Genomic DNA, 27,820 nt, shown 5'->3' with positions numbered 1-27,820 from the left:
AAGAGGCTGAGGATCAGCTGAAGGCCAAAGAAGATAAGCTGACCCAAACTCAGTCCGAGGCTTCCCAAGTTCAGCAGGAGCTGAACGAGCAGAAAGAGTCTTCCTCCAAGCTCGCTAATGAGCTAAAGAAATCCAAGGAAGACTTGGAGGAGACGAAGAAGAAACTGGCTGACGCTGAGGCTCTACTCAAGGTTCGCATCTACACCCAAGAAGAGTATGAAATGGGTTTCAGAAACGGGTTCAGAGTGTGCCGGAGAGTCTGTCTACATGCTGAGCCGAAGCTCGACTGGTCCAAATGTGCTGAATGGGTCCAGGATTCCGAAGACCCTCACATGAAGTATGCAACTCCAATCGAAGCTGAAATCCTTAAGGCTGAGGAAGCCGAAGAAGAAGCTGAGAGAAAGGAGTTGGAGGCTGAATAGAGGGAAAGGGAGGCTCAGCAGAGTGCAAAGCCTGCTTCTTCTGCTGCTGGGGCTGAGGCCACCATGGGGCCCAACAATGCTGATCAGTCTGATCCTCGGGCTGAAGCATAGGAACTCGGGCGGTCGTCTTCAGAATCTTGCGCTTCATCGTGCGCTCAACTTTAGAATTGCCGCTTTTTGAATTTTTTGCCTTGTTTTTTGCTTCAGCTTGCCTTGTCGTACAAACAGTTTATTTTTGTTTATGTACGTATTTCGGCAGCTGTTATTTTCCGCTTGTGGGCGGCTGCCGATATAGTCTTTAACTTATTTGAACTTGTAGCTCACTTTCTGAGCATGAATCATAAATCTGATGTTCCTTTCTTCAACTGCTTTGTCTTATTTTGAATGCTTTGCTGTTTCTGAACTTTGAAATTTTCGCAAAAATTTGCTAAGTACAAAGCTTTCGGCTTGAAGAATTCTGCTGAACATAAACTTGCACTGGTAGTGCCTCTTGCCCCCCAGAAATTTGAAGATTCAAGTCTTTGGATTACTGAGCTGGGTTTTGTTTCTCTATCTTTTAAAAATGGATATCCGAAACACAGGGCCAACTGAAGGCAATGCTTCGGATAATGGCTTTCTGGGATACAAGGCTGAGTTAAGGCAATATCCCAGACTTGTCCATGGACTCTTGCCTTTAGAGAACAAGTCTTACTGAAGTTTAACTTCAGCTGAAAGACCAGAGTTCTTTAAAAAGACGAGTTTGTCAGCAATCTGAAACCCAGTTTCCCGGAGGCGAAGGTTTTAGACGAGGCTGAATAAAAAATTTCCAACAGTTGCTGTTATCCTTGATTTTCTGTCTATCTTTTAAAAATGGATACCCGAAACACAGGGCCAACTGAAGGCAATGCTTCGGATAATGGCTTTCTAGGATACAAGGCTCAGTTAAGGCAATATCCCAGAACTGTCCATGGACTCATGTCTTTGGAGAACAAGTCTTACTGAAGTTTGACTTCAGCTGAAAGACCAGTATTCTTTAAAAAGACGAGTTTGTCAGCAATCTGAAACCCAGTTACCCGGAGGCGAAGGTTTCAGACGAGGCTGAATAAAAACCCTTAAAGAGTAGATAGAATAAAGAAAACTTTGAAAGAATAAAAAGTTGCAAATACTTATATAAATGGAGGCTCCAAGGCCCTTCATTGATTCAAAATGTACTTACAAAGATTGTTCTGCCCGAAGGGTTTACACATGATATTTCTTCAGTACATCAGCATTCCAGTGATTTTTCAGCTCAGTTCCATCTAACTGACGAAGTCGGTATGTCCCTGGCTGAAGCTCATCACAGATTTCATAGGGTCCCTCCTATGCAGCTGAGAGTTTCCCATGGATTCGGCCTTTCTGAACCGCAGCCGCATCCCGAAGGACGAGGTCTCCAATTTTGAGAGGCCTTGCATGGACCCTTCGGTTGTAAAATTTGTTGATTCTCTGCTTATAAGCAGCCCTTCTGTCTCGGGCTGAGTCTCTTACTTCGTCGAGGAAATCGAGAGATTCCTTCATCAGTTGCTCATTCTCAGCCGAGAAGTGGTGCACTCGTAAACTCTCAGAGCCGATTTCCACTAGAAGAACGGCTTCGGCACCATACACCAGCTCAAAAGGTGAATAGCCCGTTGCCTCTTTTTCAGTTGTCCGAAGGGACCAGAGGGTTCCTGGGAGCTCCTCCAGCCACTTGGACTTTTGATCTTCCACCCTCTTTTTGAGGGCGTTCAGGATCTGTTTATTTGCAGCTTCGTCTTGTCCGTTACTTTGCGGGTGGCATACCGCTGAATATGCCAGTTTGATACCGAACTGATCGGTATACCGCTTCAGTGGCAAGTTATCGAACTGCCTCCCATGATCGAAGACAAATACTTTCGGGATGCCGAAACGAGTGATGATATTCTGCCAAATAAACTTTCTGACAGTTTGCTCTGTAATGTTCGAGGCTGCTTCGGCCTCGATCCATTTACTGAAATAGTCGACACCGACTATCAGCCATTTTTTCTGGTATGTAGCATCTGGAAATGGTCCCAGTATATCCAGTCCCCATTGGGCAAACGGGAGTGGATTAAGGATCGGCTGAAGGTCTGTAGCTGGCTGATGGATAACTGGTGCGAATTTTTGACATTTTTTGCATTTCCGGACCAGCTCCTTAGCATCTGAGATCATGGTGGGCCAGTAATATCCGGCCCTCAATTCCTTGTGGGCTAAGGTCCTTCCCCCGATGTGGTTCCCGCAGATGCCGAGGTGAATCTCCCGAAGGATATAATCTGCATCTGTTGGTCCCACGCATTTCAGCAATGGGGCTGAGAAGGACTTTTTCAGAAGCTCCCCTCTGAAGACAATGAACCTTGAGCTGGTTCTCTTCAGCTTGGAGGCCAAAATTTTGTCTTCGGGAATTTCTCCCCGAAGCTTGAAAGCTAGGATGGGATCCATCCAGCTGGGCTCTGGGTCAGCGCAACACACTTCAGGTGCTTCGTCGACACTTCTTTCTCGACGCACTTCCACATATACAGATCTGTTCAGCTCAGTGAGAGTTGAACTGGCAAGTTTGGAGAGTGCATCGGCTTGAGTATTCTGACCCCTTGGGATCAGCTGAACCTCAAAAGTTCTCAGCTTTGCAATGACTGATTTGATCTTGGCAAGATAGGCTATCATGGAGGGCTCTTTGGCCTCGTAGCTTTCACTGATCTGTTTTCAGGAAGACATGCTCGGCTTCCAGAGAGATGCATAATTCTAAGCCAGCGATTGCTGCCTCATATTCAGCTTCGTTGTTCGAAGCCTTAAAAGAAAATTTTAGTGCATACTCAAAGGATTTGCCTTCGGGAGAGGTTATCACTACCCCTGCCCCCGAACCATTTACGGTGGAGGATCCATCCGTAAACACGGTCCAGACTTTCTTTTCACTGTCTAGAGTTTCTTGGTATGAGCATTCGGCCAAGAAATCCACTAGAGCTTGAGCCTTGATGGTAGCCCTCGGCTGGTAGCTGATGCTGAATTCGGTGAGCTCAAAAGCCCACTTGGCCAGCCTACCAGATTTTTCAACTTTGCCGAGAACTTTTTCCAGCGGCTGATCAGTTAAGACCACTATCTGATGGAAATCAAAATAGGGCCTCAGCTTCCGATCATCTACTACTACTGCAAAAGCGACTTTCTCGAGTAGAGGGTAGCGAGTCTCGGCATCCGTCAGAGTGTGACTGACGAAGTAGATCGGTTGCTGAATTTTGCTTTCTTCCTTCAGCAGTACTGCACTGATGGTGGCTGGGCTAACAACCACGTACAGATACAAAGTTTCTCCCTCTGCTGGGCTAGCCAGCGTTGGGAGTTTAGCCAGATGCTCCCGAAGCTGCTTGAAGGCTTCTTTTTGCTCTTCCTCCCAAACGAGCTCTTTTGTTTTCGGGAGTTTCAGGGCTTTGAAGAAAAGGTAACCCCTTATCCGAAGCTCTAGAAATGAACCTCGAGAAGGGTGCCATTCTTCCGGTGAGCCGCTGAACATCCCGCTTTGTTTTTGGCTCAGGAAGGTCGAGCGCTGCTTTGACTTTGGAGGGATTGGCATCAATCCCCCTCTTGCTGACCATGAACCCAAGGAATTTCCCTGACTTCACGCCGAAGACACACTTCTTCGGATTCAGCTTCATTTGATGCTTTCTTAAGGTGGCGAAAGTTTCGGCCAGGTCCTTAACATGGTCCTCAGATTTTTTGCTTTTGACGATTGAATCGTCAACATAGACTTCCATGTTTCGGCCTTTTTCATCGGCAAAATCTTGATCCACCAGCCTTTGATAGGTTGCCCCCGCATTTTTCAATCCGAAGGGCATCATTTTATAATTGTACACCCCGGCTTTCGTGACGAATGTCGTCTTTGCTCGATTGTCAGGGTGCATGAAAATCTGATGATATCCCGAGAATGCGTCCATGAAACTAAGCAAGGCATGGCCACTCGTTGAGTCGACTAGCTGATCGATCCTCGGCAAGGGATAGAAATCCTTCGGACAAGCCTTATTTAGGTCCGTGAAGTCAACGCACATTCTCTAGGTACCATTGGCCTTCTGAACCATCACCACATTTGCCACACATTCTGGATATTGACAAGGCTCGATGAAGCCTGCCTCCAGCAACTTTTTGACCTCGGTTGCGATGTCTCGGTTCTTATTTGCGGAGTAATTCCGCTTCTTTTGCTTAATTGGTCGACACGTTGGGTCAACGTTAAGCTTATGGGAGATGAGGTTTGGACTTATCCCGGGCATATCAGCTGCCGAGAAAGCAAACACATCTCTGTTGTCCCGAAGGAGTTGAATAAGTTCACAACGGGTGTTCGAATCAAGATCCATCCCAATTGTTACACATTTCTCAGCGTCTCCTTCGGTCAACTCGACCGTTTCAGTCTGTTGGTCCATGTCCATTGCTGATGGACTGGACTCTTCACAATCTGGCCTGCTGTCTATGTCAGCAGGCGTCCCAGACTTTTTGTTCTTCGGCTGGCTCTCTGAGTCTTTCGGCTTAGATGAAGAGCTAGCCTTTTCCCTTTCTGGCCCTTTTTCTCTAGGCACAGAACCTTGGGCCGAAGCACTTAGGCTTTTCGGCTTTTTTGTGTTGGGCTCTCTTTCTTTTTCTTTCTCCTCCTCATCCTTGTCGTCGTCATCTGGGCGACTAGTGGATGGCTTGAGGTAGCTGCACCTTCGGGCGTCCTTTTCGCTGCCCTGGATCCTTTCGGGGAAGCCGGCGTCTGAGACGTAAATCATCAGCTGATGATAAGTTGAGACGACCCCTTGGATCTCGTGAATTATGGGTCTCCCCAAAATCACGTTGTACACTGAAGGAGCGTCAATGACCAAAAATTCAGTCATGACATTCCTGACTGCCTCATCGCAGCCGATGGTGACAGGAAGTGTCACCTTCCCATCTGGGTAAGTTGAAGCCCCGTTGAATCCGGATACCGGGTAGGGTACCGGCGTAAGGTGCTTGGGCTTCAGCTTGATTTGATTGTAGGCCTTTCGGAATAGAATGTTTGCTCCGCTTCCGCCGTCAACAAGAACTTTGTTGACGTCGTGGTTGGCCACCGTGGCGATGATCACCAACGGATCCTCGTGAGGGAACGTTACCCCCCGGCAGTCGGCGGCTTTGAACGTCATGTTCGGCATCGGCGACTGGGGAGGCTAAATGCCAGCGTTGTTCACCTGGTGGGTCAGAGCCCTAAGGTGCCGCTTGTGTTCCCTCCGAGAACATATTCCTCCCGAGATGACATTGATTGGAGAGAATTTTCCCTTCGCACTTTTGTTGTTCTTCCGGGGGAAGTCGAGGTCCTACCGAGAGTCCTTTGCTGACTTCTCGGCCTCTTTTTTCTCGCGGTAATCCGCGATGTATTTTTTCAAGTATCCCTTCCGGACCATGTCCTCGATCTGGTCCTTCAGCTGGATACATTCCTCGGTGTTATGTCCCGGTGATTCATGGAACTCGCACCACTGATTTTTATTTTTTCGCTGATACCACTCTGGGAGTGGTCTCGGCTTTCTGTAACTCTGCTCCTCCTTTGTCACGCTGTAAATTTTGGCGCGTGGAAGAGAGAGTGGAGTGTAGGATTCATATTTGCCTGTGAATGGGGCAGATTTTCCCTTCTTCGGCTCGTTGGCCGAAGATTGCTCCGAGGCTTTCGCCTTTCCCTTTGTCTACTGGCCTTGGCCTTCAGACGAGGGTGTTTGTTTTTGCTTCCCTCCCCTAGATTGAGGTTGGGTTTTTGTTTTGTTCCACTCTTCGGCTCGGATGAATTTATCCGAGGCGTTCAAAGCTTCCTCCAAGGTCTGCGGGGTATGCATGACCATGAAGTGTAAGAACTTCCCAGGCTGAAGGCCATTCTGCAGTGCAAAAACAGCTAGCCCTTGGTCCAGCTGAGAGACGCTGGATGGCTCGTTGCTGAAACGGGTCAGATAGTCTCGGATGCTTTCAGCCTCCCCTTGTTGCAGACCCATGAGTATTGCGGTAGTCTTCTCTCGGCGGTTTGCCGTGGAAAACTTGCTCCTAAATTTAGAGGACAGATCGTCCCACCCTGTTATAGAGCCTTGTTTCACTCCCTTGGAGATCCACGCTTGCGCGACCCCCTTGAGAATGGTTGGAAAATATTTGCACCATGTCACTTCAGACCTGGGGCAAAGATGCATATGAGCCTCATACGAGGCAATGTGGTCCTTCAGATCCGAAGTCCCATCATATGTGATGTGCGACGGTATTTTAACCGTGGGCACGTGCTCTTCCAATATCCATTGCTCGAATGGGGAACTGGTGGGTAGCATAACGGCCTTGCCTTTGTTCCTGGCCGAAGGGACCGCGCTCCGCCCTCTTAGAGATGTAGGAGTGGTTTTCGTCCCTGGCTGGGAAGTCTGGGCCTCGGCTACAGGGAACGAGAGGCAGCTGTGCACGCTCGGCTCCCTGCCGCCGAGTCGGTCGAGTACGCTTCGGCGAACAGTCTCAGGTTGCTCTCGGCGGGCCGATTCTAGCCGAGAAGTTGAGCTGCTGCTCTTATGCGTTTCTGGTCGAGAGGTTGAGGATCCTCTGAAAAATTGAGGGTTCTTTTTCCTCCCTCTTTCAGTTCTCCAGGTATCCTCTTCCCACTTTTCCAGTTCCCGGAAGGAGGGAGGTTTCTCCCCATCGCGGTCTAGCTTCCTCCGCTGATGCCGGGTATGCGGAGGAGTTCGATCGCGAGGTGGAGGCATATTTTGTGCCCTTATTGCCTCCATGAGCACTGCCAGCGCTCTCGCCACTTCCTCCGAGCTGGGCCCCGTCAAAGGGGTCCTCGGCTGAGTGTGGGAATGAGAGCGGATGGTCGATGGTTGGCTTTGGGGCACTGAATGAGTCCTATGATCGGACTGACCTCTGTTAGACCGAGAGGGACTCGGCCTATGATGAGAGTTGTGAATTACGGGAGAAAGGGAATCCTCCCTGTATGATCCTCCCCCCGAACTGGTACCCTTGGGAGAGTTTCGGTCCGGTGAGGGTGACGGTGTAGGAGTTTTAGGCTTTTCGCCTGCTCCTTGACGGAGTCTTTTGCTCTTGCGGTTCTTAGCCATTGCTACTAAGATGATTGCAAGATGATTTTGATTAAAGATTTGGCTTAAAGATTTTTGAAAGTCTTCCCCACAGACGGCGCCAAATTGTTTCGGGTGAAAACAATGGGACCTTGCCGAAGGTCCGATGAAGTGGTGAAGACTGGATTCGGTCCAAGTGACGTTGGGCCGAAGGTTTCCTACACAGCAAACACACGTAAACTAGCCTCGGGGGTGTTGCCGAGGAAGGCCCCTCCGATGCTAAAGTCAGTACAGTGTGTAGAGAGAGAAAGCTATGCAAGAGAATTAATTGTTTGAGGCTTTGTGTGAATGTGCGTACAAATGTAATATTGATGGCTTTTATACCTTTGCATATATGGAGAATGTGGGCTTTGGCCCAATTGACTTGCCTTGTGGACTGGTATTGACTTTAGCACAATTGGAGAGTTGAACCTTGACCTTGGGCTTTTAATTGGATCATTTAATGTCTAGGCCCAATTGGACTAAATTGGACTCAAACAGTATATATTTTATGTTATTCTTTAAATATTATTGGATGGGACAATTTTATCTAGTGAAATATCAAACAAGATATCTCACTTGAAAGCGTCTTTTACCATGCATGCAATAATTCAGTTAAACTTGAGAAAATTTTATTCTCATTATTCTTGTATAATTAGTTGGTGTACATTTGTTAGACCAAGTTTCGAGTCGGTTTCTATGTAGGTGATTTATCAAGTTATTTCTTAGTTCGAGTTAGGACGTTAAATAATACGGAGTAACATGCATGTCCACAATAATTACTATATACAGAGTGATCGAATTAATACTATAAAGACTCACTTCAATGGTGAGACTCAAGTGAGTATTTTTAAGGGAGAGAGATTATTTTTTGCAATGTATACAATTATTAAGGGCATGTTCACAATTACTCAATTTTAGTTCAGTTCAGTATAGCTCCAATTAGTTCAGTTCAGCTCCTAGTTTCCCTCACTCATAAAATATTCATTTCAGCTTAGTTCAGTTCAGTTCAGCTACAATCAGTTCAGCTCAGATCAGCTTCAATCAGTTCAGTTTAGTTTAACTCAGTTCAGTAAATGTGAACAAGCCCTAAGTTAGTATCTAAACTTAGCAACTCCAAAAGAATGTTGCTAAGTTTATATACGTAGTATATACTCAACTTTGAGTCTCATTTGACAAAAACTGTGGGACCCTTGTCAATTTATTAACTATTATTAAAACAAAAGATGCTGACATCGCCACTGCCCACGTGTCATTCCTAAATAAAAATTTTCTCGCCTAAACGCAATGATGATGTCATCCTTTTTTTTTGAAAGAGCTATCATATTTAACATTTTTGAAATTTATTGTAGTAAATTGAAACAATTTTAAAAAAAATAGCATACTAATAAATGACATCCTACATTGAACAATGAATTAGACGACATTGAACAAATAATATATCATAATTTTGTCATCATTTTGATGAAAATCAAAAATTTGAAAATTACAAAATGTACATAATTCTTATTTATATTCATGTATAATAGCCATTAAATGTACAAATTAAAAATAGGTTTTATATAAACGATCTAACCTAGTATTATAATATATTTTGTAATATATTTAAGTTTTACCTTTTTTTTTTAAATAATTTTTTAATCTTATAATATTTGAAATTAAAAAAATGGATTTGGTGGGCCATAAATTGAAAGTGACATTTGTATATTTTTAGAGAGTCTCCCCATCGGAAAATTAGACTTCACATGAGTTACTAAATTGAGAAGTGAGTATAGTATCACCGTTAGAGGTGAAAAATAACTCATTTTGTACTATATTTCAATATTCAAACTTGAGTCTCTTTAACATACAATACTATAATATAGTTTAAGGATGCATTCAATTCACGTGATTTTTAATTATATAAACTTACATAATAAACACATAAATTCATCGAAATTCATTTTAGTTATCATAAATTGAATACTTGCACAAGCTATTCCATCAAACCCTTTTTTGCACTTATTTTTCTTAAATTTATCTTATTTTGGCATTAAAATTTATTTACCATATTTAATTTTTAAATTTTTTTTAATACTTTTTCTAGAAAATATATGGAATTAATTATTAGGTGAATAAATTAAAACAGAAGCAATCAATTATCATTTTTTTTCCCTGTACATGGGGGCAGGGGTTTGTTTCATAGGATTCCACAATGTTTACACAAATTTTAATATGTGGCTAACCACATCGTGTGGTCGAGGTTACTTATTCTGTTATTCAGCGGTTACTCGGTCGATAAGGGGTTATTCAGTCGGTCACGATTAATTATTTAGGGGTCACTTATTCAAGGATTACTCATCAGTCGGTTAGGGGTTACGTTACTCGGTTGATCAAGGGTTACGTTACTTAGTTGGTCAGGGGCTACATTACTCTATCGGTTAGGGGTTACTCTCGGGCACAAAAAACGTGCTAATCGACTAACCCTTGAGTAATTGAGTAACCTTTGAATAAGAAATCTCAGCGAAAATACGCTAATTGACTGAGTAATCCTAGAATAAGTAACACTTAACTGATTGAATAACCCCTAAATAAATAATCCCTGAATAAGTGACTCAGCGACTCGGTGTGGCCAGCAAACAGAAAAGCACCGCAATGTATATTAGTGCAATTGAATTTGGAATAGATCCTAGATTCGGTTATCACCTCGCAAACAAACTTACCAAAAAAATTCATCATCATCATTTTCCGAACATTTATTATCATAGTCATGTTGCATTACCGAGAATACAAGTGCCAATTCCTAAAAAATGATGCATAAGATATAGTCTAAAGGCGGTAAAAAGTGGCAACATATGTAACATATATATTCAATTACGTAGTAATATACAAAGTGGCAATCTATGTAACATAATACATTACGTATTATACACTACGGTCTTAAAAGCTAAGGATAAACATATTTCAACATACTAAAATATAATGTAAACATACACTTTATAAATACAAGCATATACTATATAAAATTAACTTAGGATAGTGCATGAACTGGGAATATGAGCCACGCACGACTGGATTGTATATATAAGGAGATGTATAACTCTTCGAAAAGATGAAAGATCAAACCAGCAGTACTAAGTATGACTACTCCTTATTCCTTCGACACTTTTAAAGACAATATTATTACTACGACGTCCCTTGAAAACTTAGGGGGTCATCCTCATCAATCATTATTACTTGATGATATTGACCAATACCTTTCTGAAGCTCCCCTGCCACAACCCGAACCTGAACCCAAACCCGAACCCGAGCATCATCACTTGGATGCTCCATATACGATAGAATATGACTTGTTTCAAGAAGGGTCCATCCATAAACTTCCTCATGAGGTTAGTCTGTATGCTTAGCTAGGATCGTATGTAGAGTACTAAATAGAGAAATTATATGTCTAGGACAAATACCAATTAATAATTATAAGAAATGTAGCCTTTTATAAATATTGATTAAATAGCCTTTTATAAATATTGATTAAATAGCCTTTTTTTTCTAGAATGCTATTAATTCAATGCTGCATGATAATATTAGACGTCGAAGGTACTTTAATTTCATCTCCATACAAGTAAGTAGTCTTAAATAAAGGACAAAATTGCACAAAGTGTTAGGTTATTTATTAGACTTATTACCTCATTTTCCTCATACCTATTCTAAAAGTGTACGCTTTAATATATATATATATATATATATATATATATATATATATATATATATATATATATATATATATATATATATATATATATATATATATATGATAGAACAATGTATACTACAAGAGGGGAGTGAATTGTAGTGTATGTAAAGTATGGTAAATTTTGCGGAATTAAATCTACTACTAAGAGAAAAGACACTGAGATAGGCAATTAATAAATTCACTATGTAAAAATGATTTACAATCACTAATACGTTGCCTAGACTCAAGTTCCGTGAGGAACTCAAGTTACCCAACTGTGATCCCTCAATCACAGTTTCTCACACTTTGTGATTCTACTCCGAATCACTTGTACAGTGTAAACAACTCTCTCAAGTCTCACACTTTACAACTCTCACAACCCAAACCCAATTACACAATGATTACAAGTATTTCCTAAAGAACTTAAGAGATTAAGGATGGAAGGAACTTCTCTTTTAAACACTTTGAAACTCTATGCTCAGAATACTTAAGATTGTTTTTTCCACGCTTTCAAAACTTAACGTTGATCTGTTTTTATAAGGAGTTAAACCAAGCTTCCATCAAGTTCCCACTTCCCCCTTAATCCCACGTTCTCTTTGACTGAGAAGTTGGGATGTAGGCAGAGGAAATTTAGGAACATGATTTCCTTAGCTTGACTCCCAAGTTCAACGTTCTCCTTAATACTAGGAGCCAGTATTTACCAAGTCAAAAAATCAGTTATTCAAAAAGATAATTATTTAATAAAAAAAATAATTATTTATTTATTAATTAAAAGATAAATAATTAATTAATTTAAAACTTATCTTTTTAAATTAATTAATTATTTATTTATTTATAAAATCTTTTTAAATCTTTTTCAAAACTAATTTTTATCACTTCCTTAAATTAAGGGATATGAAAACTGTTTTAAAACTTTCGTTTAAAACTTTATGAGTCAATCGTCAAGTTCCTTCGGGAACTTCAGGTTCCTTCAGGAATTTCGAGTTTCTTCTTAATTCCTTCCATTCCTTCCAACACTTTTGTTTCTTAAGCTCGTACACTGAGTAACTAAGTATATAGAGTTGTGAGGACATCTTGAAAGCTTGCATTCATCATCAAGTCTTCCAAACTCTGTTGTTCCTACTCCGGAACATGTATTTGTGTACCTGAATTTTTATGTTCAACCAAGACTCATAAACATCATTAGTCAGAGTTTGTTTTACGTAAGTCAATCATCAAAATATTAAGGTAGTCAATTCAACAATATATATATATTTTTTTAACAATATACTCTTTACAAGAATTGATATATGTTGTTAACGTCACAAACAAATCTTATAGATTGTCGCCAGGATGCCTAATGTATCTAGTTTCGAGTTTTGTCCGAATTTCCTTAAGTTTTCTGCGTAACATGAATACATGATATTAATTTTAACCAGCTTACAAGTTAGTGATCACATTGTTCCATGTACTAAAAACAATCCTAATTCAAAATCTCTATTAAGAGCACAAGGGTATACTTTGTTCATTGTATGATTTTTTTTTCACTCATTTAAATCAATATTAGAGTTAGACGCGAAATAAAGAATATACGTACATGGAATGTATCAGCACCTGGTTGCATTTTTAAGTGTATATTTTCTAATAAAACTAACATCTTGCATACATTAAAATGAGCAGGAAGCAGAAATAAAAAATGTGGATTATGAAGCAATAGAGGATTCTAGAGGAAAGCAGCCTATTCCGGAGGAACCTGTGCGAAGGGACGATCCTCATCATCTGCAAGATTCGTTGAAAGTGAGTTAGTTTATCGCAGTCTTCGCTTGCTTATTCATAATGGCAACATGCTGATGATAGTATGATACATTGGTGTTTTTCAGTTTTTGTGTGTTCGACGTAAAACTTATCTATATATAAGTCCTATGATTCAATTCATACATTGTACATAATTAACTATGGATCCAAGATTATAATACAGACGTATATTCTCAATTGTATTCGATTCTTAGTTAGGGTGTCGATATAAGTTTGTCAAGAAAAACCTAGCAAGTAAGTAATCGCGTAACATGCAATATATATAATGCTAGAACAAGATCAATATACGAAGGTAGTTCATTTATATATATACTACGAGTTAAAATAATATTCTCATACTTATTAAGCATAATTTTAGACAATGAATATAAAAGTATTTATTAAAATAATAATAATAATAAAAGTTAATATTTAAAATATATACTTAAAAATGTTGCAATCATAAAAATGTTATTGCAGTAATATTGCATGCCGACTCCTCATGATTGTTTACGTCAACTGTGGTCTTGTTTTGTTATCTCATCAACATTATTGATGAATGCTCTAATTGTTCATGCCAATTGTATGTACATAGAAACGTACACAGAAACGAAGTAGCGGGAACAGAAGAAGAAGGGAGCGCATCAATGCAAACATAAAAGTCATTCAACAGTTAATTCCCTATTGCGGCAAGGTAATCAAGGTTCAATTGTTCGTAGTCGTATACTCGTATACATATCATCATGTGAATTCATGACATAGATCCATAGATAATTGCTTCTCGTATTATTATTAAGCATATATTTATGAGTTTTTGTGGCGTAATGTTGTAGGGGAATCATGCGACCATCCTCGAGCGTGCTACTGAGTACATAAAATTTTTGAAGTTCTACATTGATGTAAATAAATACTTATGTCTTAGTTATCTTTTATTCTCTAGTTTGTATTGTAATATACTATACTGTGTTATAAGTTATAACTCACTTCTACCTTATTTGCGGCACTATTGCATCTCTTTTGTTGCACACTATATTGGTTTTGACCACAATTGACTGTAATTGATTAAATATCAATGATAAATGTATACAATATGTGACATTATAAATATATATATGTGAATGTCAATTATTTTAGTCAATTACTCCTTATGTAAAGTTATAAGATGGAATACAGTATTGCATGTAATTATATATATTTATTATTGTAACTACAAGTATGAGTTTATATATAATGCTTAGCTTGGACTTATATATGTGAGTGTCAACTAATTTCATCAATTACCTCAATGTAAAGCTTCTTATAAGATATAGTACATTATTGCAAATAACTATATTACGCGTATGAGTTTATAACACTTGGGCTTACAAAATGCAGGCGTTTTCAATATCAAGAAGTGAACAAGGCCAGTTTCAAGCTCCATATGCAGCCCAAATGATGATGACACAGCCATGGCCTCCTAGGATGTTCCATGGAATGGGATCCGGACCATGGCTTTGGGGGCCTCGAGTAACCAATCAAACCGGATATCCAATACTTGGACAAGGCGGTTTTGGTGGTGGTGTTCCAATCCAACCGATGTCTCATGGTCAGGTTCCATTCACACCAATAATGTGCCGTCTACCATGTTACACCACTCCTATCATGTCACCACCTACACCCATTGCATTGCCCTACGTGCCTCCTCAATCGCAATCCACGCCCACCCTCTTCTTTTAATCAAGTGCCTCACTTATCAACAAGTAGTTGATGGTACATTTAGCCTGCTTAATTAACACCACATTGTACGTTGTAGTTTGCAGTAGACTAGTGGTAGTACACTAGTACCACATGTATTAAAGTGAGTTTATTTCTGTCAATGATGTAGTATGTATGTAAAAAAAATGTTGTAGTTGTGCCTAGAAGCCTGAAATCATAGTAAGGTTATGTAATTCAGGCATTTAGCTAGCCTACTTGGGCCAACAAAATACTAGCAAGTATGTAATTCAGGCATTTAATCATGAGTTATGTTCTTTTGGGCTTTGACTTGCTTACTTGGGCCAACAAAATAACCAATTCGTGGGCCAATACAGGTTTATTTTCCGTTTCATTAACTTTGATAGATTTGCCGCTCTTAAATTAAATTTGATTATTTTTCAAAGTATTTTCTTGAAATTCATACTAATCCCTTAATAAAAATTCAACTTGATATGAAGATTCATTTTAAGGAATTGAGTTAATTAAATTAACTCACCTTTTTTTTTTGTACTCCGTAGTATTTGTGATTTCATTGAAATAATTTCAAATCTATAAAAAAAACTAAAGAAACAACCGTTGACATCATATTTTTTCTAAATTGTACACATGTCGGACTGTGGTGCAATATTTTCCCGCCTAAATTGATTGCTGACATCATTTTTTTTCATCTCTGATCTTATAGTTGATTGAATGAGGTAGACTATTCTGGTTTTAGTAACAATAACTCTATATTGTGCGACCTAAGCCAACACCTTCTCCAATATCAAACTACAGTAGTCCGTAACAAACAAAGCATAATTTACTCTCTCTATTATAAAAAAAATCTCATCAACAAATACGGTTTGCTATTTAATCCATGATTTCAATGGCTTTTCTTCTCTCTCTATTATTGAAATCAATCTATTTTGTTTAGCATCTTATGGCTTACCCCTTTCTCTTCCATCTTCTCATTGCGGAAATGGAAGCATGATTTTTTTTTTATTTTTTTTTTCTTTAAACTCAGTCTTATTAGTTTTTAATCTTTTGATGATTTTCTTTTACGGAGTACAAAGTATATTACACATTTTTGTGACCTTTAATGTTATTATGAACCATTCGTTTTTTAAAAAAAAATGTTATTATGAACTTAAATTACGACATTATGTTGAATAGTGACCTAGTTTTAACATAGTGATTTTTTTAATCATATTGACCATTATATTAAAAATTTCATTAATAAAATTAAACTCTTATATCTTTTATAATGTCAAACTAACTTTTATTTCAACATAATAACTTTTATTTCAACATAGTACCTTTATTTTATTATAGTGAACTTTTTTTTATTAATAGAACAAGCATATTGTCTCTAATATTAGTGGTCCACAATAAATTAGAGTGAATCAGATCCATTTAAAAAAATTGAAGCTAGTTAATTGACACAAACACATAATTTATTTACTTTGATTAATATCTAAGATTTTAATCTAGTTAAAATTATTATTCCCCTCGTACCTATTTCATTATCTTTATATATTCAAGATTCAAATTTATTAATACGGAGTAGAATCTATCTAGCGTTGCGATATAATAAGGGAAAACTTACTCGTGTACAGTCATGTGTGTTTGACTCGATCATCTCGATGTGTATTATCTCAAAAGTTATTATTTTCAGATATATGTAACAAGATAGAGTTAAATCTTTTTTTTTTTTAAGAAATATGTAACAAGATTTCACATAATGTTATTACATTTTTTATCCTAGTTACTGGTTAAATTCAATAAATATTGTTGCTTGATGTGTATTTAAGCCCCTTAACTTAATAAAGGATCTAAAATCAATCCGGCTACTCCTGGAACGAATTCAAAACTACTCAAACTACTTAGACTACTCCTTGAACTAAGTATTTTGATGATCAAATCTCAGACTACTCCTAGAACTAAGAATTGAACGTTCTAATTATCAAAACAATTCCTAATACCCTCCAGGAGTCCAATTGGCCGGGTAGAACCATCCAATTTGCCTTTAAACTACCAATTTACCGGTTTACAACTTGCACCGATGTCATTAACTCAAGCTTACCACGAACATTTATGACACCATCTAATGATCATATATGGATCCAAATGGCATTATATGACCCCGAGACGTATCCCCTAAAATCTAAATGCTTTTTGACACAAGGCCCCGAAACATTCGAAATTTCTCAAAACATGTGGATATGAGCCTTCAATTTTGGATTTTTTTTTTTTACTTTTTTACGCCCGGATATTAAAATTGCCGAAATGTTTACCATAGTACCTACTACCCTCCGGGATTCCAATTGGGTGGGTGGAACCATCCTATTTGCCTTTAACCAGTCAATTTACCGGTTTAAAACTTGCACCGATCAAATTAACTCAAGCCTACTACGAACATTTATGACAACATATAATGATCATATATTGATCCAAACTGCATTATATGACCCCGAGATGTATCCTCTAAAATCTCAATGCTTTTCGACACAGAGCCCCAAAACATTCGAAATTTCTCAAAAAGCGTGGATATTAGCCTTCAATTTTGGAATTTTTTGACATTTTTTCGCCAAATATAAAAATTGCCAAAATATTTACCATGGTCCCAAATATCCTCCGGGAGTCCTATTGGGTGGGTGGAACCATCCAATTTGCCTTTAAACGACCAATTTACCGGTTTACAACTTACACCGATTTCATTAATTCAAGCCTACCACGAACATTTATGACAACAGAGAATTTTCATATATGCTTCCAAACGACATTATATATATGACCCCGTTATTCTCTAGAATTTATAGACTTTTTGACACCGGGCCCCGAAGACTCCAAAAATTCTCAAAAAACGTGGATATTAGCCTTTAATTTTTTGAATTTTTTGACCTTTTTTTTTCGCCCGGAAATAAAAATTGCCGAAATATTTACCATATTCCCTAATACCCTCTGGGAGTCCAATAAGGTGGGTGGAACCATTCAATTTGCCTAAAACGACCAATTTACCGATTTACAACTTGCACCGATTTCATTAATTAAAGCCTACCTCGAACATTTATGACAATATATAATGATCATATATGGTTACAAACGACATTATATAACCCCGAAAATTTCTCAAAAAACGTGGACATTAGGGCTTGTTTGGCATCATTTTTGGTTTTTAGTTTCCTGTTTTTTTTAAAACTAAAATCCAAAAACAGGAAACAAGAAAAAGGTGTTTCCACTTTTTTGTTGTCAGTTTTCAAAATTATTATGATTCTAATAAGTTTAAATAATTTCTGATTCATCATGTGACATATATCATATACTTTTATACAACAAAAAATCAAAAAACAGAAAATAAACCACAGCAATGCCAAACGAACCCTTAGTTTTCAATTTTGGAAATTTTTTACTTTTTTCGCCAAAAAATAAAAATTTCGTAAATGTTTACCATGATCCCTAATACCCTCCAGTAGTCCAATTAGGTGGGTGGAACCATCCAAATTGACTTTAAATGACCAATTTACCGGTTTACAACTTGCACCCATTTCATTAATTCAAGCCAACAACGAACATTTGTGACAACATATAATGATCATATATGGTTCCTAACAGAATTAGACTCCGAGATGTTTCCCCTAAAATCTCAAGCCTTTTCGACATCAGGCCCCAAAACCTCCAAAATTTCTCAAAAAGTGTGGATTAACCTTTAATTTTGGATTTTTTTACTTTTTTTTGTCCCGAAAAAAAATTGCCGAAATGTTTACTATGGTCTCTAATACCCTCCTAGAGTCCAATTATGTGGGTGGAACCATCCAATTTGACTTTAAACGGCCAATTTACCGGTTTACAATTTGCACCGATTTCATTAATCCAAGCGTACCACGAACATTTATGACAACATATAATGATCATTTATGGTTCAAAACGTCATTATTTGAGCCTAAGATGTATCCACTAATATCACATTTCTTTTCAACACCGGGCCTCGAAACTTTCAAAATTTCTAAAAAAAACATGGATATTAGCCTTTAATTTTGTTATTTTTTTTACTTTTTTCGCTTGGAAATAAAAAATTGTCCAAATTTTTACCCCGATCCCTAATACCCCCTGGGAGTTCATTTGGGTGGGTGAAACCATCCAATTTGCCTTTAAACAACCAACTTACCGGTTTACAACTTGCACAGATATCATTAACTCAAGCCTATCACGAACATTATTACAACAAATAATGTTCACATATGGTTCTAAACGACATTATATGACCCCCGATATATATACCCTAGAATTTCAAAACTTTTTGACACCTGGCCTTGAAACCTCCAAAATTTCTCAAAAAGTGTGGATATTAGCCTTCAATTTTGGAATTTTTTGACTTTTTTCGCTCGAAAATAAAAATTGCCAAAACGTTTACCATGGTCCCTAATACACTCCGGGTGTCCAATTGGCTGCGTGGAACCATCCAATTTCCATTTAAATGACCAATTTACCGGTTTACAACTTGCACCGATTTCATTAACTCAATCCTACCACGAACATTTATGATAACATATAATGATTATATTTGGTTCCAAACGTCATTATATGACCCCGAGACTTATCCCATTTAATCTCAAGGATTTTCGATACCGGGCCTCGAAACCTACAAAATTTCTCAAAAAGCATGGATATTAGCCTTAAATTTTGGAATTTTTTTACTTTTTTTCGCATGTAAATAAAAATTGCCGAAATGTTTACCATGGTAACTAATACGTTCCGGGAGTCCAAAAAGGTGGGTGGAACCATCCATTTTTCCTTTAATTGACGAATTTACCGGTTTAAACATTACATTGATTTCATTAACTCAAGCCTATTGCGAACATTTATGACAATATATAATGATCATTTATTGTTTAAAATAATATTATATGACCACGAGATGTTAAAATCTCAAATCTTTTCAACACTGGGTCCCGAAAACTAAAAAATTTCTTAAAACGCGTAGATAATTAGCTTTCAATTTTTGGATTTTTTTAATTTTTTTTCACCGAAAAATCAAAATTTCTGAAGTATTTACCATAGTCCCTAATACCCTCCGGTAGTCCAATTAGGTGGGTGGAACCACCAATTTTCCTCTAATTTACCAGTTTACAACTTGCACCTTATGACAACAAATAATAATTATAAATGGATCCAAGTGACATTATATGACCCCGAGGAATATTCCCTAAAATCTCAAGTCTTTTCGACATCGGATTCCGAAACCTCAAAAAATTCTCAAAAAATGTGGATATTAGCCTTCTATATTTTGGAATTTTTAGACTTTTTTCGGCCGTAAATAAAATTTCCAAAATGTTTATCATGGTACCTAATACCCTTCGGGAGTCCAATTGGATGGGTGGAACCATCCAATTTTCCTTTAAATGACCAATTTATTAGTTTTACAACTTGCATTGATTTCATTACCTCAAGTCAACCACGAACATTATGACAACATATAATGGTCATTTATGGTTTCAAATGTCATTATACGACCCCGAGATGTATATAATAAAATTTCATTTCTTTTCGACACTTGGCCCCGAAACCTTCGAAAAATTTGTCAAAAAACGTGGATATTAATATTTAATTTAGGAATTTCTTAAAATTGCCGAAATTCTTACCCTGGTCCTTATTACCCTCCAGGTGTCCAATAGGGTGGGTGGAACTAACAAATTTGCCTTTAAACGACCAATTTACCGATTTACTATTTGCACCGATTTCATTAATCAAGCCTACAACGAATATTTTTGACAACAAATAATGATCACATATGGTTCCAAACGACATTATATGACCCCTATATGTATTCCTTAGAATTTTGAGACATTTAGACACCGGGCCCCGAAGACTCCAAAATTTCTCAAAAAGTGTGGATATTATTAGCCTTCAATTTTTGAATTTATTGACTTTTTTTCGCCGGTAAATAAAAATTTCCGAAATGTTTACCATGTTCCCTAATATCCTCCGGGAGTTCAATTGTCTGGGTGGAACCATCCAATTTTCCTTTAAACAACCTATTTACCGGTTGATAACTTGCACTGATTTCATTAACTCAAGCTTACCATGAACATTTATGACAACATATATAATGATCATATATGGTTCCAAACGGCATAATATGATCCTGAGATGTAGTCCAAAAATTTCAAGGCTTTTTGACATCGTGTCTCGAAATCTCCTAAATTCCTCAACATGCATGGATCTTTAGACTTTAATTTTGGAATTTTTTGACCTTTTTTTTTGCCCGAAAATAAAATTTTCGTAATGTTTACCATGGTTCCTACTACCCTTCGGGAGGCTAATTGGATGGGTGGAACCATACAATTTATCTTTAAACGACCAATTTACCGGTTTACAACTTGCACCGATTTCATTATATTAACTCAAGTCTACCACGAACATTTATGATTACACATAATGATAATATACGGTTACAAACGACATTATATAACCTCGAGATGTATCCCCTAATTCTTAAGACTTTTCGACACCGGGCTCCAAAACCTCCAAAATTACTCAAAAAACGTGGTTATTGTCAATTTTAGAACTTTTTGACTTATTTTTTGCTCGGAAATAAAAAATTCCCGAAATTTTTACCATGGTCCCTAATACCCTCTGGGTGTCCAATTGGGTGTGTGGAACTATCCAATTTGCATTTAAACGGCCAATTTACCGGTTTACAACTTGCACCGATTGAATTAACTCAAGCCTACTATGAACATTTATGACAACATATAATGATCATATATTGATCTAAACGGCAATATATGACCCCGAGATGTATCCCCTAAAATCTCAATGCTTTTTGACACGAGTCCCCGAAACATTCGAAATTTCTCAAAAAGTGTGGATATTAGCCTTTAATTTTGGAATTTTTTGACTTTTATTCGCCCGAAAATAAAAATTGCCTTAATGTTTACAATGGTCCATAATACCATTCGAGAGTACACCTGGTTGGGTGGAACAATCAAATTTGGCCTTTAAACATCCGATTTACCGTTTTATAACTTGCACCGATTTCATGAAATCAAGCCTACCACGTACATGTATGACAACAAAAAATGATCATATATGATTTCAAACGACATTATATGACCCCGAAATGTATTCCCTAAAATTTCAAGACTTTTCGACATCGATCTCCGAAACTTCCAAAATTTCTCAAAAAACGTGGATATTGGACTTCAATTTTTTTTTTTTAAACTTTTTTCCCCCGACAATAAAAATTGCTGAAATGTTCACCATGGTTACTAATACGCTCCGGGACTCCAAATGCGTGGGTGGAACCATACAATTTGCCTTTCAACGACCAATTTATCGATTTACAACTTGCACCGAATTCATTAACTCAAGCCTACCACGAACATTTATGACAACATATAATGATCATATATGGTTCCAAACGTCATTATATGACTCCGAGATGTATCCCATAGAATTTCAAGGATTTTTAACTCCAGACCCCGAAACTTCTAAAATTTCTCAAAAAGCGTGGATATTAGCCTTCAGTTTTGGAATTTTTGACTTTTTTTCGCTCGGAAATAAAAATTGCTGAAATATTTACCATGGTCCCTAATATCCTCCGGGAGTCCAAATTGGTGGGTGGAACCATCCAATTTGCCTTTAAACTGCAATTTACCGGTTTACAACTTGCACCGATTTCATTAATTGTTCCAAACGACATTATATGACTCCGAGAAGTATCCCCTAGAATTTCAAGACTTTTCGACATCGGACTCCGAAGCCTCCAAAGTTTCTTAAAAAGCGTGAATACCGTTCGGGAGTCCCATTGGGTGGGTGAAACATCCAATTTGCCTTTAAAAGACTAATTTACCGGTTTACAACTTGGACCGATGTCATTAATTAAGGCCTACCACGAACATTTATGACAACAAATAATTAACATAAATTGTTCCAAACAACATTATATGTCCCCGAGATCTATACCCTAGAATTTCAAGACTTTTCAACACCAAGCCCCGAATCCTCCAAAATTTCTCAAAAAGCGTGGATATGAGACATCAATTTCTAAAATTTTGACTTTTTTTTCGCCCAGAAATAAAAATTGTCTAAATATTATCCATGATCCCTAATACCATTCGAGAGTCCCATCCATTGGGTGGGTGGAACCTTCCAATTTGCCTTTAAAAGACCAATTTAACGGTTTACAACTTGCACCGATTTCATTATTTCAAGACTACCATGAACATTTATGACAACAAATAATGATAATATATGGTTCCAAACGACATTATATGGCCCCGAGATGTTTCCCCTAGAATTTCAAGACTTTTCGACACCGGACCCCAAACCTCCAAAATTTCTCAAAAAGTGTGGATATCAGTCTTCAATCAGGAATTTTTTGACCTTTTTCGCCCAGAAATAAAATTTGCTTAAATTTTTACCATGGTCCCTAATACCATTCGGGAGTCCAATTGGGTTGGTGGATCCATCCAATTTGTTTTTAAACCGTCAATTTACGGGTTTATAACTTGCATGTATTTCATTAACTCAAGCATACTACGAACATTTATGACAACATAAAATGATCATAAATGTTTCAAAACGGCATTATATGACCCTTAGATATATCCCCTAAAATATCAAGACTTTTCGACACCGGGCCCCAAATTTTTATGACAAAAAATATCAAGTCTTCAATTTTGGAATTTTTTGACTTTTTTTCGCCCGAAAATGAAAATTGCCGAAATGATTACCATGGTCCCTAATACCCTCCGGGAGCCCAATTGGGTTGGTGGACCATCCAATTTGTCTTTATACGACCAATTTAATTACCGGTTTACAACTTGCACGAATTTCATTAACTCAAGCCTACTACGAACCTTTATGACAACATATAATGATCATATATGGTTCCAATCGTCATTATATGACCCCGAGATGTATCCCCTAAAATCTTGAGGATTTTGGACAACGGGCTCGAAACCTCCAAAATTTATCAAAAAGCGTGGATATTAGCTATCAATTTTTGAATTTTTTACTTTTTTTTGCTCGGAAATAAAAATTGCCGAAATGTTTACCATGGTCCCTAATACCCTCCATGAGTCTAATTGGGTGGGTGGAAATATTAGGGATGTCAATGGGGCGGGGCGGGGCAGATGTTGGCATTCCCATCCCCATCCCCACCTAATATTTTCATCCCCATCCCCATCCCCGCGGCGGGTCCAATTTTCATCCCCATCCCTCCCCACCGGGTACAACTCCAAAACCATCCCCGCCACAACCCCCACTTGGATATCCATCCCCACCTAATCCCCACCAAAGACCCGCCTAATCCCCACACAAGATCCACCTAATATTCGCATCTCAAATACACAATCTTACATAATTAATACGAATTATAAAATAAAACATTCTATACACATTTTTGTGTTATAATATAAGTGTCGTACAAAATATTATAATTAATATTGTATTTCATGTAATTATTTTATAAATAGAATAAAAGTATGTAATTTTGCTTTAAAAGATATATAGATGTGGGTATGAGGTGGGATGGGGCGGGTACGAGTGGGGCGGGTACGAGTGGGGCGGGTGGGGCGGGGCGGGGCGGGGATGGGGCGGGTACAACTTAAAATCCACCCCCGCCCCATCACCCATGGCAGGTATGGTTTTTATCCCCATCCTCGCCCCACCACCCGCCAAACCGAGACCCATCCCCGCCCCATTGGGGCGGGGATGGGGCGGGTCTCCTACTTGACCCGCCCCACTGACATCCCTAGGTGGAATCATCCAATTTGCCTTTAAACGACCAATTTTACCGGTTTACAACTTGCACCGATTTCATTAACTCAAGCCTACCACGAACATTTATCACAACAAATAATGATCACATATGGTTCCAAACGGAATTATATGACCCGAGATGTATCCCATAGAATTTCAAGGCTTTTTAACACCGGGCCCCGAAACTTCTAAAATTTCTCAAAAAGCGTGGATATTAGCCTTCATTTTTGGAATTTTTGACTTTTTTTCGCCCGGAAATAAAAATTGTTGAAATGTTTACCATGGTCCCTAATACCCTCTGAGAGTCCAATTGGGTGTGTGGAACCATTCAATTTGCTTTTAAACTGCCAATTTACCGGTTTACAACTTGCACCGATTTACCGCTTTACAACGGCCAATTTAATTAACTTGCACCGAACTCGACTTGTACCGAAATTGACCCAAATCCATTTTAATTCGTCAAAACCCGAATTTAACTTGACTTGTTACTAACCCGACCTGAATTCAACCCGATCCATTCCTAATCCGACCCGAATTTAACTTAACTTGTTGCAAACCCGACCCGAAATCAACCTGACTTGTTATTGACCTAACCCAAAGTCAATCCGACTTGTTATTAACCCGAGTCGAATTTACCATACCTATTACTTACCCAACACAAAAATTCAACCCGATCTGAACTAAACCGACTCGAAATTAACACGACTTGTTATTGACCCGACCTAAATTTAAATGCAATTAGACCACCTTATTATTGTTGATCAAAGCATTTTGTCTCGGGAGACCAAGTCGGTCCAGGCCAACAAAAGAAAGGAGCATCATCCTCAAATTTATGAGTTAAATATAGTATATATTTGTTGTATGGTCAAAGGAGACAATTATCTTCCTAAATTATAGACTAGTTAAAATAGAGAGAAAGTAGTTGACCAATGATCCGGATAGGCATGGGAGTCCTTGGGCATTGCTTGGGCCTCCTGATAGGGTTGAGAAAAAAGATTCTGTTAGGCACAGTCAGGCAGGTTTTTACCATTTCGCTCACGAGCAGAATCTTTTACATTTTTCTTCATTTCTTCATTGGGCTTGGACCATGTCTCCCGAACAATCTCAGTACATATGGCGCAAGACGATTCCACATATCGAGGTCGGAATGGGATCGGGTGTTTTCACGTCTCACCGTAGTGCCCGGTTTGTCTTGATTTCCGATTGATGAACAAGAAGGAAAATGGAACTTTTGGATTTTTTGACTTGCCTCCGGCTATGTGTCCAAAGGCCACCCCTCGCCCGCCCGCCACCAACTGGCACGCTAGCCTCCCATCGACTAGGGCCAAGACAAGTAGAGGAGTGAGGTACGAGCTTCTTCTTCTTTCTTTTCTTATACCTTTTCCTTCTCTTCCTCTATTCTTGCCCTTGCTACTAAGCCTGAAGGGACCTCATCTAACTTTTCTCCTGATGCTGAGTATAGCTCGTTAGCGCTTTAGAAAGATTGCAGGGCGTTTACTTACTAATAGAAAATAAGGGCTTTTCCCTAACCTATTAGTCAATAGATTTTAAGCCAGCTGAAAAGGCAGTTTACTTACTTAGTTAAAGCAAATCATTAAGGGTTGTAATAGCTAAAGCTATGCTTTTGGAAAGGGAGAGGACAAGATCGAATCTTTCTTCTAGCGCGGCTCGCTTCGCTTTTGTTGCGGAGCTTGCTGCTTTTCATTTTGTTAGGAGTAGGTGCTTGCCCTTAGTTGATTGGGGGAAGAGGGCATTTCCATCGCGAAGGATTCAATCAGCCACAGGTTCCCCTACGGCTACCTTGTTACGACTTCACCCCAGTCGAAGACCCCACCGTGGTATGCGCCAATAAGACCACCAAAAGCCTTTGTGGCACTAGTGGTACACAGAAGTCATGGGTGATCATTGGTCCGATGCTTCGGGCGAAACCAATTCCCAGGGTGTGACGGGCGGTGTGTACAGGGCCCGGGTACATATTCACCGCGGCATGCTGATCCGCGGTTACTAGCGATTCCAACTTCATGTTCTCGAGTTGCAGAGAACAATACGAACTGAGGCAATCTTTCCGGATTCGCTCCGCCTTACAGCCTTGCTTCCCATTGTAATTGCCATTGTAGCACGTGTGTGGCCCAGCCCATAAGGGCCATGTGGACTTGACGTCATCCCCACCTTCCTCCAGTATATCACTGGCAGTCCCTCGTGAGTGCGGCACGCACCTTTTTGTTTGTTTCGGAGCCGTTTTGGCGGAGCGTACTAAACCCACTACGTACCACACCACCGGGCGGCTCGCCTGAATGCCGAGTCTTTTCCGCCGCCAACTCGACGTCGTCGCCACCTGCAAGATAAGGCCAAAAACTTGACTTTACTAAACAAGCGAGAAAAGCCCTTTCTATCTTAAAAGCCTAAAGTACTTATTGAAAACTAAAGCGTTCCCTAGTATATTGCTATATATATTATAGTCAAAGGAAATAATTAGCTTGATAAAAATGATAATTATCTATTTATAGTTAGTTGAACCCGAATATGACCTGACTTGGAAATGACCCGACCTGATTATAACCTGCAAATTATTGGCTTGAACATAACCCGACTTGATTCCGAGAATGACCCGACTTGAAAAGACCCAACCTGATAACCCGTAAGTTATTGACTTGAATCGAACCCGACTTGAACCCGAGAATGACCCGACTTGAAAATGACCCAACCTGATTATAATCCGCAAATTATTGACTTAAACCGAACCTGACTCAAACCTGAGAATGACCCGACTTGATCTAACTCGCAAATTATTGACTTGAACCGAACCCGACTCGAACCCGATAATTACTCTAACCCGTTTAACCCGTGATAACCCGATTAAACCCAACCTATTTTTCACCCGTCCTGAATGTAATCCGACCTGTTATTAACCCGACCTAAACCCGACCCTAACCCGATAAAAAGTACGACCCGACGTAACCCGACTCAAGCATGACAAACTCAAACCCGACTCGCATAAATTATGGAATTAATTTGAATTGACCCAACCCGAGTTCACCCGACCCACTCTTACCCGACTCAAACCCGATCCATTTACCCAAATTGACAAGTCTAGTTTCAATATGCTTCAACATTTACGCCAGTTATGATGCCGCCCGCCATGTACAAGTATACAAATTGGTGCAGTAAATATATATATATATTTTTTTTGGTTTTGCACGTGTATATGGGATTTGTTTCATAGGATTCCACAATGCATATCACTGCAATTGAATTTGGAATAATCCTAGATTCTGTTATCACCTCGCAAACAATCTTACCAAAAAAATGATCATCATCATTTTCAGAACTATTATGATCAGAATCATGTTGCATTACCGAGAATACAA

The sequence above is a fragment of the Chenopodium quinoa genome, unplaced genomic scaffold (genome assembly GCF_001683475.1).
Source record: "Chenopodium quinoa cultivar QQ74 unplaced genomic scaffold, ASM168347v1, whole genome shotgun sequence".
Classification (NCBI taxonomy): Eukaryota; Viridiplantae; Streptophyta; class Magnoliopsida; order Caryophyllales; family Amaranthaceae; genus Chenopodium; species Chenopodium quinoa.
Note: the sequence above shows the minus strand (reverse complement) of the source record.